Here is a 14,434-nt window from a genome sequence, read left to right on the forward strand (position 1 = left end):
CATGACTTTAGCCTCTCTGTTTCTTAACCTCAAATTTTATTTCTTTTAGAAGCTCACAAATTGAGTTAATTTGGTGTCTAGTCTTTTATTTCACTCACATTAAATAGTTAAAAGAATTGCTAGAACACACAACTTGTTTTTCAGTGTTGGCTCCTTTCAATCATTTAAATTAGTAACTAAATCATTTATTCTAGAAAAAATTACATTTTAAAAACACAGTGCTACAAAACATCTATATTTTAAATTTCTAATTGAAAACTGAATACATTTTTTTTTTATCTTGGGTTCATCCAACTGAAATTAAAAAGGTCAGCACATTATAATAAGGTTCAGTTTTTTAACCACTTCCCCTACAGCCTCTGGCAAAGCAAATATCCCCAGTTTCTAAAGGTAATAGTTTTACCAAAGATTTTGCCTCATACTGCCAACTCATCTTATTTTAGGTTTTTGTTATGACAGAAACCTGCTTTTAGTTATAATTCATATTAGTTCATCCGTATGTCAAGAACAACATAAAAAATCTGTGATATATTCAGATGGAGATGACTGAAGATTGGATGGAATAATATTTGAGGAATCCGTGTTTCTGAGATTTTTATTTTATATTTTGAAACTATGTTATTAAAATCTACAAGTTTGTTATTTCTGTATCTTTCTCTTGAATTAAAAGTTTTAATTGGAAAATAATGACTCTATCACTAGTAATGTTTTTATTTTAAAGCCTATTGTACTTTTTAAATTACCTATACCAATTTTCCTTTGGTTTGTATCACTATTTTTTTAGTATAATTATTTTTTCTGCCTTTTACTGTTTTACTCTGTGTCCTTACAATTAAAGGATATAACCTGGGTTTTGAAATCAGTAGACATGTTTATCTTTCATTTCAAAAATTTACTACATTTATATTGATTGACAAGTTTATGATTTTATTTTACATTTTGTTATTTGTCCAGATCTTCCTATATCTTTTTTTTTTTTTTTTTTAAGTAGTAGATCCAAATAACAAACCTCAAGAGAAGCTAATCTTAGCTTTAAACCATAACTAAAAAGGGCAGGATCTGAGGGTTAAAAAAAAATAAAGAAAAAAAGATGGCAGCCTCTGGCTGTTTTTATGAGAGAACTTGCCTTACTCTAACAGAGAAGTTATAATGTTCTCCTCTTTAATATAAACAATTTTAGAGAACACCAATATTGTATAAAATTACTTTGTAACTATGACGACATAGGACAAAAGATGATAATAATGTCTGAGCACATATGGAACTGAAAGAACAAATTCAGATATACTACTAGTAAGTTTTTTGTCTTGATCTTTTTGGACTTAGAAAATATATTATAAAATCCTTGTTCCTTTATTGTTCTTTTACCTTTAAAACCAGAATGTTCTTTAGATTTTACATATGTGTTACCAGGGGAAGAGGAGCGGGATATAGGACAGACGTTCAAGTGTACAAACTTGCAATATGTAGTAAGTAAGAAATTTAATGTGCAATATAATGATTATAGACAACAATATAATGTTATAATCATCAAATTTCTTGAGATTAGGAGTTAATTATTCCAACCACTAAAAATAAATAATTATGTAATGTGATAAAGGTGTTAATTATTGCAACAATGGCAATCATTACAATATATAAATATATCAAATTAAATGTTGTGCATCTTAAATTTACACAATGTTATATGTCAAATATATTTCAAATCAAACAAAAGAAAACAAAAAAACTCTTTGTGTTTTTTACTCAGTGAATCATTGGTTTTAGATCAAAGCCTCTAGGTGTTGAAACTGTTTTTTGACATTACTTCTTTTACTTTTCCTATCATGTTTCATATGTGATAAGTGTTAATCTAATTCTTTTCTTTAATTGGGAATTTATGTTTTTACTCTTCTAATGATTTCTCTAGAAATATGAATATGCATGTGTTTAAAAGTCTAAATTTAATGCATATTTTATCTTACGATTAACATTTTTAAAGATATACTATTATTATTCAGAATATTAGGGCTAATTTAATTACTCTAGCTCTCTTATTTATATATTTAATAATTAGATATTAGTAACTTTTTTACCCTTGTTTTTTGTTTACTTAGATATTAAACTATAGGTTGAAAGTGACTTTATCTCCAGTAGATAAAAAGATTTTTATTAAGTATTTCTGGCTTCTTGTGTTATTTTTATGAAATCACCTCTTAGTCTAATTGGTATTTCCTTCCAGGTAATTTGTTCCTTCTTTCTGAGGATTTATAGGATTTCCAATTGTCTTAGATGGTCAGCGGATTTACTGATTTTGCTAGTTATTTGTTGTGCTTTCTGAATATGAGGATTGGTCCTATTCACCACTTGAGGAAAATTCTCAGATATTATTTCTTTAAATATTATCTTTCATCCATTCTCTATTTTTGCATTCTTGAATGCTAGTTAGGTATATATTGAAATTTTCACTTTATCCTCTATGGCTCTTATCCTTTTAATATGTCTTTTACTTTTTTCCCCCTCTAATGTTCTATTTTCTACTTAATATATTATTCTGCAGTGTCTATTTTGTTTTAACATTTTGTTATATTGTTAATTTATCATACTTTATGGTTCTTTCTAAACTTAATCAATTTTGGTAATCATTTATTATTGTGCCAAATTTTCAAACTTCACTGCCAAGGCTGATCCATATTTATGCTTGCTATAATTTTAGAGTGGCTTGACTAGAATAGAACTTTATCTTAATTTCCTGCACTGTAACTTGTTTGTGCCGTGTCATGCCCTGTCCTTATGCCTATGCGCCTAACCACACTATTTCCTGTCATTACAATATTTGACACATTTTATTATTTTTCAAGGAACCCTTTGTGCCATCATAGTCACAAAGTGACTTTATAGTAGTTTTTAATGTCTCTCTTAATCTATCAACAATTATCTTCCCAAGGTCTCAGCAAACAAGATCTGAGCTCACCCATCCCTTCCCTGAGGCATTTCTCCCTTAGTCTTTGAGAATTTCCTTACTGCAAGTCTCCTTTCCCTATTGAAAGAATCTTTTATAATAAAGTTTCTTCTTATCTAAGTCAAATTTGGTTTTAATTTGGTATTTCTTTGTATCTTAATAGATAAAATATAAATATAATTTGTATTCCACCTCTGATTTTCTTCCAATATTTTTTAGTCTGATTTTACAGAGCCTTCTCTTCCCTACTGAAAGGGGCATCAGTAATGATAGATATTTTTCCTTAGGCATTTAGTAATTTTTAATAGCAAGTATTATTTTGCTTGTAACATCAGTTTTAAAAATAATTTGACACTTTTCTTTTTTAATAAAAGTGAATTATGTTGAAAGGTTTGATTGGGGCTTGCGTCTGCCTGTTCCCTGTGTGACCCAGCAATCTAAAACTTTAACTTTTTTTATGCCTACTGCACCTGGTCTTCCTAGGTAGTCTCCCATCCAAGTATTAACCAGGCCCGACCCCTCTTAGCTTCCAAGATCAGATGGGATCCGGCATGTTCAGGGTGGCATGGCCATAGACAATACTTTAACTTTTTAAATTGGGGTTTTTCAGGTGACACAGGAAGCACAAATTTTGGCTTTCATCTCTTCCATAAATAATGACTTCTGGTTAGGAACCTCAGGAAACCAGTATGTGTTCCCATAAGCTCTGCTCTACACAGAGCAAAATTTCAAACATTCTGGTCTCTTTTTCTGCAGTTCTGTAGGACTTTTTAAAACTCATCTTCCTTTTGAGAATATTGCCCTATGGAGGTACTACAGAGGTCCTATGGAGCTTCTGATGTTAAGTCAGAGTGACCACACGACTCTCCATAATGTTAGGACTTGCTCCTGTCATCCAGGTGGGGCCGAATGGTATCTAGCTTCAAGGCCTTCAAAGACTGGCAACCACCATGTTGTAGGATGTGTTCACACTGCGATCTGCCTCACTTTACTAGAAGAGCAGATACTTTGCAAAACAAATTAAAAAAATCTATTTTATTATAATATTTAGCCTGTAGTTGGGTAAAGAAGTTGTCTCAATTTTTACATAAATACATATATCCAGAATTTACTGGGATAAGGAAATGATTTCTTTGTAGCTGCCTGATGTCCCACTCTTTTTAAACCAATTACTACTGTTTTACATTTAAATTGGCTGCTAGAATTTCATACAACTAATGATTACAGTTAGTTTTCAGAAAAGGGGGAAATTATCAAAAATATCTTTAAAATAATAAAGATAAATTTCATACATTTATATCTCTTGCTTTATGTTTTAGTATTCTCTTAAGATACATTAAGATTAAAACTATTTTAAATATATCTGTTGAAAAAGAAACCGAAGCATACTACAAGTTTTGAGTTTATATGAGCAAAAATCGATTCAAATCGGGCAGTATACAATCTAATAGATAGAAAAGAGCTCCAAGGAGCTGTACAAAATGAAAAATTTTTATAGGCAGAAGTGAGCAGGAATAAAGAAATTATACTAGTCAAAAAGCAAGTTAATTATTTTAAGGTTATTTTCATTATAGGAAATGACAGAGGTCTATCAGGCAAATGATCTAAAGAGTGCTGATCAGGTGATTTCAGGTTGACTAGTTTAAGAGTCCATTTAGGGGAAAGCCAAAACTGTAATTAAGTTGAATCTCAATATGGTGATATGGAGCTTAGTATAAACGACTTCATTTTGGGCTGCTGTCTTGTTTTTTAACATACTTTCTGTAGGAAAAAAACTTTTAGAAAGACTCAAAACCATAAAATTTCTAGAAGAAAACATAGGCAGTCAACTCTCTGATATTGCTAACAGTATTTCTTTTCAGATATATCTTCTTGGGCAAGGAGAAAAAATTAAAACATAAACAAATGGGACTACACCAAACTAAAAAGTTTTTGTACAGCAAAAAAAATCCATCAACGAAACAAAAAGACAACTGATTCAGAGAAGATATTTGCTTATGATACACATCTGATAGAAGGTTAATATCCAAAATACATAAAGAACTCATACAGCTCAACAACAACAAAAAACACAAACAATCCAGTTAAAAAATGGTCAGAAGACCTGAACAGATACTTCTTCAATGAGGAAATATGGATGGATAATAGACATATGAAAAGATGCTCAAGGTCACTAATCATCAGAGAAATGTAAATTAAAACCACAATGAGATATCACCTCATACTGGTCAGAATGGCTACCATCAATAAATCAAAAAACAAGTGTTGGAGAGGATGTGGATAAAAGAGAATTGTCATATACTATTGGTAGGGCTGCAAATTGGTACAGACACTATAGAAAACAGTCTGGAGGTTTCTCAAAATATTAAAAATAGATATATGTTTTGACCTAGCAATTGTACTTCTGGGGATTTATCCAAAGAAAACCAAAACAATAATTTGTAAAGATTTATGCACCCCTATGTTCATGGCAGTGCTATTCACAATAGTCAAGATATGGAAGGAAACTAAATGCCCATCAACAGATGATTGGATAAGAAAGTTACAGTTCATATATACATTAGAATATTACTCAACCATTAAAAAAAAATGAAATCCTACCATTTGCAATGACATGGATAGACCTAGAGGTTATTATGCTGAGTGAAAATAGTAAGACAAAGAAAAATAAATACCATATGACTTCATTTACATGCAAAATCTAAGGAACAAAAAGAACAAACAAATTAAAAACAGATTCACAAATATAGAGGATAATCTGGTGATAGCCAGAGGGGCGGGGGGTTGGGGAGCTGAGAGAATAGGGTGAAGGGTTAAAGAAGTACAAATTAGTAGTTGATAGATGGTCATGGGTATAGGGAGCACGGCACAGGGAGTGCAGTTAGCATTAATGTAATGGCTAATGGAGAGCCAGAGGAGAGAAAGAGCAATTAGGGGGATCATTTTATAAACTATGTAATTGTCTAACCAATTTACTATATACTTGAAACTAATAAAATTAAATTTTAAAAAATCACAAGGTGTAAAAAGCAGTGAGCTCAATTTTAGTTATTGCTAATATAGCATAATTTCATTCCTTTGAAGTTCAATTATTAATGCTACTATATTACATATATAATTATATAGTTTAGATTTGTAAGATTTTCTGCAGTGAATCATGTTTTATATTATATATTCTTTTTACAGGCGAGGTTTACATCTATTGAAGTTTTACTAATTCATAAAGATAAATAGAATTATTTAATTATTTCTAAAACTAAGTATAGATATCTATATCTGTATGACAGATATAAATATGTCATACAAATCTATATACATGTACATACAAAGGCAATGCCTGTAGTTCTTGAAAATATAGAAGTGATATTTAACAAAATTCAAGTAATGACACTAGTTTTAACATATTTTAACCAATATCTTAATGCCTTTACGATGTTCAGAATCCTCATGAATAATTCATAAACACAGAGTACACTGGACAGATCACTCCCTATTTCCATTTTAACTTCAAGTGTCTAAACAATAAATTGGGGAAAATATACATAATATATATTTTAAACTAAGCCATATTATCTCTATAATGAATATTTCATTCAAATTGACAAAAGAAACTATAATCTTTTATGACAAAAACAAAAAGAAGAGATCACATATTGAGTAAGTATAAGAACAATGCTCAACAGTAATATTAACTGAACTAATGAAAAATATTAAGACAAAATTGAGAAGTCTCACCTATCAAATTTCAGTCTTTTTTAATGAAAATATTGAAGGATAGCCAGGATAGTAAAGGAAACATAGTCACACATTTGAGGAAAGTATATAATTTGCTACAACATTTAAAAAATAAATTATGCAGTTTCTATTTAGAACTATCGATTTTCACATATGCTCACATTATTATAGGTTTATTTAATTAAAAAATATGTTCAGTATAACAAATTTTTAAACTATTTAAACATATATAATATGGTAAAACTTATATAAAACCATACATACATCTTTATTATGAGACATTATTATGTGTCATTAAGCATGCATGATCTTGAGTTACCCATAATAGCCTAGAAAATTCATATAAGATAGTATCAAGTAAATAAATTTAAATAAAGACTATATATGTAATAAGTTTTAATTATAGAATCATCACACACATATACATAGACTCATACAATGAAGTAAACCTATAAGGAATACAGTGACATATGCCATATGGCTATTTCTTGGAAAAGTGCTCAAGAATGCTTTTTTATTTTCCATATTTTTTCTAATTTATTATCTAGAATGTGTTCAAAACATAGCATCAAATAATCTACTAAAATAATTCCCATTGACATATACAATGATGCTAGAATATCATTTTTCTTTTTTTTTTTTTGCTTCTATGCTTGTAAAATCGAATTATTGAGAAACATACTTAACTCAGGGATGAGGATAGTTTTTCATTTTTCTTCATTACTATAGAACCTTAAAATTGAATGACTCTTTACATATGATACAATATAAATAAGATTGTGGAAATCTCAGAGTAAAGAAAAATAAGAGGAAGATAACTTATTTTAGTTAGATAAATATTTATAAGATACTTAAGGTCTGTATGACATTGAATTAGCAATAACAGGAACATAAACATGACTAAGATATTTGTAGATATTTTGTAGATATTATAAATAAGATATTATAAATAAGAATTCTGAAGGTCCAAGCACAGGAGTAAATAGTATATGTATCCATAAAAAGGCAAAGGTAAATACAGACATTCAAATGAAAGAGATGCTATGTTGAATTAGTTAAATCTACATGAGATTTAGTAAGAATCAATTTAAAAAATTTTTGAACAATTTCATTTCTTCCTGCAATATTTTGAAAATAAATAGGTAGAGAAAAATTTTGAATTGTTCAAAAATGATTAATAAATGCTGTTAATGATAGGATTATGATTGATACACACACATATATATAGGGATTTCTGACTTTTATAATGAGTGCATATTACTTTATATTATTATTTATTTTAAAATCTAGTTATGCCTGTTTAAATTTTTTAAAAATGAAGTAGTTCTAAAAATTTAATCCTCTGCTGATCCGCATCCACTCATTATTGCTCCTCAAAGGTATTTTTAATTCTTTATCTATATCATTTACTTAGTTTTCATATTATTCACATTTTATGTTACCTATTACAAACTATTTTTGTATTTTTTTAAAATTCACTTTTGACTAATTGAAATAAGTCATTGACTTTTAATAAATCTACCCCTCCACAAGTATTCATATACACCTGATATAATTTTATAATATTTTGAAACAGATTAATGATTAGGGTTTCCTATGTTTAGAGTATAAAAATATAATCAACAGCTGAGCCATACTCTAACAATTATATCTTTCTATAATAAAGGATCTCTTATAGGCAAAAAGATTTTAAAAATGTATTTTATTGGTTTCATTAGTGATTTTTTTCCTCCAGTTCTGCTAGAAATAATATTACCTACTGAAATATTTTAATGCATTAGGTCAACAAAAGTTTCACTTTTTTTTTCTTTTTTTTTGATGAAACTTCTCTTTGGGACTATGCCTCATCTAGAATAGCTAGTTGGTTGATATTTAGACATACTGCAGAGCTGATATTCTGAGATGTATGTTGAGATTTCCTTTGCCTCTCACCTGTTTGTTCTTTATGTTCCCTATTTTGTTTAATTGCCTCAAGTTAGTGGAGCTTATATCCAGTGTCTTTCTGAAAAAGTGGGAAAAGTAGAAAAAATTTTTGATACCCAAATATCTGGAAAAGTCTTCCTTCTTCTTTATGACTCTTCTACACATCTGTTTCATACTTTATTCTTAGTCCTTAAATTACCCTATTTCTACTCTAAGATGATAACCTTGATTCATAAATGTAGGTTTGGAATACAGAAAAAAATTATGATTCTACATATAAATTTGGGAGTCATAATCATGTACATGGTAGTTAAAGATAAGAAAAGTTCATAATGATTGCATAGGGAGTGAGTGTAGAGAGAAAAGAAAAATGATTCAAGGACCAAGCTGAGCTCCAGGAAACTTCTTTAATATTACATCTATCTATCAACCTGAACATCATCTCCTCTATTGTTCATTTTCTCCTACTATTAAAGATGCATACTCTGTGTTCTAGTTTAGTAAAAGCTAAACTCTCTATTATTGCCTAACATGCCTAAACTCTCTATAATTGCCTAATATCTCAAATTCTTAAAGATATTGCCCCATCAATTCTCTTATCTTCCTTTCATCATCATTTTTCTCTCTTTTAGACCATTTTCATCAGCATCCAAGCATGCTATTATTTTTCCCATCTAAAAGAAAAATCGTTCTGATCTTACTCTTCTTTCGGCTAGTATTTTATTCAACTCTTTACAACAAAAATTCCTTACATATTTAAAAAATTTATATATCTCAGGCTATTCTCTCTTGAACCTTCCTCAATCAGATTTCTGCCCCTACTGCTTCAAATTTACCCTCTGAAAAACTTCCTTTATCAAATCAACAATAACTTGTCATCAAATACAATGAACATCTGTCTTCCTTTACTTGGCTATCAGCGGCATATGATATAGAAGATCACTCTCTTCTGAAATACTTCCTTCACTTGTCTTTGTTACATTCTTCTAATTTAGTTTTTCTCTTACTTTCCTGGTCATTCCTTTAGCTGTCAGTCTCTGAGACAAGTTCATCTCCCCAGTTTATAAATAAGGAGCTCAGCTTGGTCCTAAAATCATTTCTCTTTTCTCTCTACACTCACTCCCTATGCAATCAACATATACTTATCTTTAACTGCCATGTACATGATCATGATTCCCAAGTTTATATCTAAAATCAGAATTTCTCTTCTGTATTCCAAACCCACATTTATGATGACTTTCTTGACATATTCTTCTCAATGAAGATCAGGCTAAATTTTACCCTTAACATTTCTTAAGTGGAGATATTAATGGCTCAACTATACTGTGCCTCTTGAAATCTTTTCCACTCCACTAAAGGGAAACTTTATTATTTAATTTATTGGAGTTAAAAATCTTGACATTTTCCTTAACAACTTTCTCATTTGTATACTCTACATCCAGTCCATCAACAAGTTCTGAGAGCTTTACCTTCAAAACAGTCAGAATTGACCCATTTCTTCTCACTCACATTCCCACCACTCATTCCAAGACATCTTCTCTTACCTAGACCATCTTTACTGATCCCCTTGATTCTGTCCTTGCCATGGTAAATGTGCGAAAACTTACATCTAAAAATGTTCAAACACTTCTGCTGCTTTCCATTTCACTCAGAGTTTATTCAAAGCCTTCTCTATGATCATTAATAGTGAATATAATGCATACTTCTGTCCTTAGTTCTCTCTGATCTCTTGTAAGGGCTTTTCCTAAAATGCGGATGATTTTAGGACTTTAATCCTAATGTTCTAATGTTTTGAATCAGGTAGGTTTTTCTTTGTTTATCCATTGCTTGCCACTTAGTGGGGAGCTATTTCAACCAAGAAATAAATTCTTTTTAATTCTGGTAATTAAACACACTCCCTTGTAATTTTCTTTCCTGTATTTCCTCTCTCTTTCTGGAATTCTTATTAACCACATGGTGTAATACCTGTACAAGTTGCTTATTTTATTTTTTTTCATCTGTCCTCTCCTATTTTCAATATTTTTATAGTTTTGTTTTCTAATATGACATATTTTTCAACTTTATGTTCCAATACTTAGATTTTTTCATTACTACAATTATATATATATGTTTATGTATATAATTTTAAGATACCCTTAAGTGCACTCTGAATATTCTAATTTATATAGTCTTTAGCATAGATAGAATAGCATTGCTCTTTTTGTAAGGATATTGAATAGTATTTTTAAGAACCTTTCTATTCCATACATTGTCTGTTTCTATAGTATTCCTTCATTTATCACTCTTGCCTATTAAAAAATTTTCTCAATTATTTAGTGATTCCTGGCTCTCTTTCCATAATTGAGAGTTAAGAACTCTAAAATCCACCACAATCTCTGTGAGGGTAGGCTAGGCTTTGGATGGAAACATTTCTATAGACTAATCTGGTTGAGCCCTTGACTAAAACTATCTGCAAATCATTATCTCTTATTGTCTTAAAGAGAAATCCTTCATTGTCCTTCCAGTAGGCAAGGATTAGGATATCTTACCCTCCTAGGAAGAGCTGAGCACATAGATGCTGGACCCTCTCAACTTTCAGTTCACAAGTTTCCACCCACCTCCCCATTTTCAACATGTAATACTGCCATCAGCTGTATTTGCCTCCAACGATGCCTGTTCAAACTCTCCAGAGAGTGAGCCTCCAGACTGGATGCACCGAACAGAGTAGTAATTTTAGCTCCAGATATATCCACACTTTCAATATTACCAGTGCCCAAATTCCTGTGGATTTCTGGGATACTGTTGTGTAGTTAGATTTGTTCCTAAGCATTTTTCCCTGCCAGTTTAAGTTTTGGCTTTTTCTTGTCTAATAAATCCTTTATCACTGGCGCACTTATCTCCAGCTCCCGGCTTTTTGTTTATGTTGCTTTTCCTCCTGTCTCCTTGACTCTGTGAATTTGGGCCCCCAACAACACCTTCCCGCATCTTTTATCTCCTTTCTCTTACATTATTGGAATTTCAGGAGACAGTAGATAAAGCCTATATATTAATTGGCTATGTTTTACCAACAATTTGTATCACATAATTAAGAGACAACATTCTGTCCCCATGTCCCTAAGAAAGCAGTGTCATACAAAAGAAAGGGCAGTTGAAAGTTACACTTTAAAATCTGAGTTTTATATTAAGTTGTATATTAATATATACTGTTTATGCTTGAACAAATGACCCTATCCTCTGTTTCAGACATTATGGTAAATTTATGTAAATATTTTATACTTATAGTCAAGTTAAAACAACAATAAAAATTAATAAAACATACAAGCATATAAAAACACTTCTGTTTTAACATTAATAATAAAATATTAAAAAAAAAACAAGCTGAGAGTTTTAAAAAAAATATTTCTACAAAATTAGTTTTCCTTATGCCCAAATAGCAAACACGGGCTTTCATTATATATTCTCATGTGATTTGTTTCCTTTCCACTGAGAGAGTGAAATTAAAGCCTGCTTTATAGCACACTCTGTCATGGAATTACCTTATTGTGTGTCTTTTTGTAGATTAGCTTTAATTTTGGGAATCGATCCCATTAATGCATTAATGACTAAGCAGAATTCAAAATTTAAATTCAGTGTCAAATGTTCTGACTGTGTTAAACCTAACTTGGCAAATGATTTATTTTTATATATACTGGGAACAATTTTTAATTGTTTTAATGACGGTCTTTATGAAACTGAGTAAGACTTCTTACTCTAGACAAAATCTGAATGTTGTTACTAATTATAAGAACTTGCATTTCAATGGCATCATCAGAAAAAATTATGTTCTTTTAGTTTGATATCATGTAAGTGCCAAATTGCATCTTCTGATGTAATAGTCCAACTTACTATAGGTGGTCTTATGCCACATTAATATCATTATGAGCAAATAAATCAATGAAAGAAATAAAGAAGAATGTAAAGACAAAAGGAAAAAAACTTCGATTTTATATTTATATGAATTTTTATATGCTCTTATGATAGGAAAGCTCATTTCAAGGTGCACTGACATGAAGTCATTTTTATTTTGTCTTTAAACCAAGATTATATTTGGCAGAATATTTAGAATATGTAGTACTTATAGAAAGATAAATTTAGGCTCATGAAAATGAATAATTAGTTCAAGGTCATGTGAGGAAATATGACTAAACTTGTATTAAATTAAAACTTTTTTAAATTGATTAATCCAAGGTTTCAGTAACATGTGAACAACCCTTATTACATATTTTAATGTGGACATCCTGTAATTCTTTTTTTATTATTATTATTTATGCCTACACCACCTGGTCTTCCTAGGTGGTCTCCCATCCAAGTACTCACCAGGCCCAACCTTCTTAGCTTCTAAGATCAAACATTGGGTTTGTTCAGGGTGGCATGGCTGTGGACGATGGGCTGTGGCTCCATTGGGGCATGAATCCAGGACCTTCTGTGTGTAAAGCAGATGTGCTAACCGCTACACTATGGAACCATGTCCTCTTGTAACTACTTGTAATAAATGAAGGCTAAGATATGCTTTAACTTTGACTATTACCCAAGCTCCTAAATATCTACATTTACATGCTTAGCAGTTTGGTTTTTAATTATATTAGATTTAGTCACCAGCATGTTAAGCATTCAAAATAATAAATATTTTGATGTTTCTAAAAGGTAGGATTTTAATCCAGTGGTTTTAAAAATTTTATTGAACATATATTTTGTTTCATTTTCGTCTTTAGAACATTCACATTATTGCTATTCTAGAGTAGCTTAAAAGGAAAGGTAAAAACAATTTCCACTAGTTTAGTGACTGAACTTGATTTTTTTTTTTTTTTTTAATACCTATGGTAGCAATGACATACTCAGGCTCCAGAAGAGGCTATAACCTTGAGTCAGTCACATCTTCTGATGTAAAAAGTTTCCTTAGTATCAAAAAGAAGCAGCCCAGCCTTGGGTTCTGATTTCTGTGCATTTTTCCTAATGAGAATTACCTTTACTAAATAGCTATGATTCAGAAGGGAATTAGGGGAAATACAGAACATTTGTTTTAAGAGAAGTATCTGGCCTGACATACTTGACTAGCTCTGAGGGACCAAAGAGTCACCAAATGGAAGAATTTTGCAATGTGAGTTATTAGGGAGGCATAGAAAAGAGCACAGAGGACAGAAACTATTTCAGTTTTTCTGAAGTCCTTGCTTAGTTCCAAAGTACTTTCTATCATCCAGCTGAAAAATAGTTCAGAGTAAGTCAAGGAAAAGAGAGCAAATAAATACAAAGTAAAAGACTCAGTAAAGCCTACCCAAGATAGACTTGGATAGAAAACCTCATGGATGTGCCAGCATGGCCCTCCGAGTCTCAGTGAAAGATGTTTAACTTAGCTCAGCAATTTCCATCAGCAGCTTCTATTTTTTTCTAGCCACTAGCTATCTGACATAAATGCATTGGAATCCATCAAACATTCTTGAAAAGGTAACTTCAAAAGAGAGAACTGAAAAAAATTTTATGAAACTTCACTTTGCAAGTGAATTTAAAAAGAATGAACAGGGGTTGGAGGTAATTCTTCCATGCTGCACTGAAAAGCGTAAATAGGTGAAGGGAAACATTTTAATGTGAGATTAAAATGGAATCACTGCTTCTGTATTGGTTATTTAATGTCTTCTACAATATAAATCATGTAAAACAGTGCACATTTGGTTACTTCTGAAATTCACTGCTTTATGAGAGAAAGAGATAGAGGGAGACAGAGATGAAAAAAGAGAGAGGGAGAGAGAGAGCTTTGTTAATAATGGCTTTGCTTTATTTCTATCACTTTTTATTTTTTTATTTTTTTGCCATCTCATATAC

General features: G+C 30.7%; 1 pseudogene; it reads right to left on the reverse strand.

Moving 5' to 3' along the window:
- Window positions 1–3,399: 3,399 nt before the first annotated feature.
- LOC120582832 (uncharacterized) lies at window positions 3,400–3,518 on the reverse strand (annotated as a pseudogene).
- Between the last annotated feature and the right edge of the window lie 10,916 nt (window positions 3,519–14,434).

The sequence above is a fragment of the Pteropus medius genome, unplaced genomic scaffold (assembly GCF_902729225.1).
Source record: "Pteropus medius unplaced genomic scaffold, Ma_sr-lr_union100, whole genome shotgun sequence".
NCBI lineage: Eukaryota > Metazoa > Chordata > Mammalia > Chiroptera > Pteropodidae > Pteropus > Pteropus medius.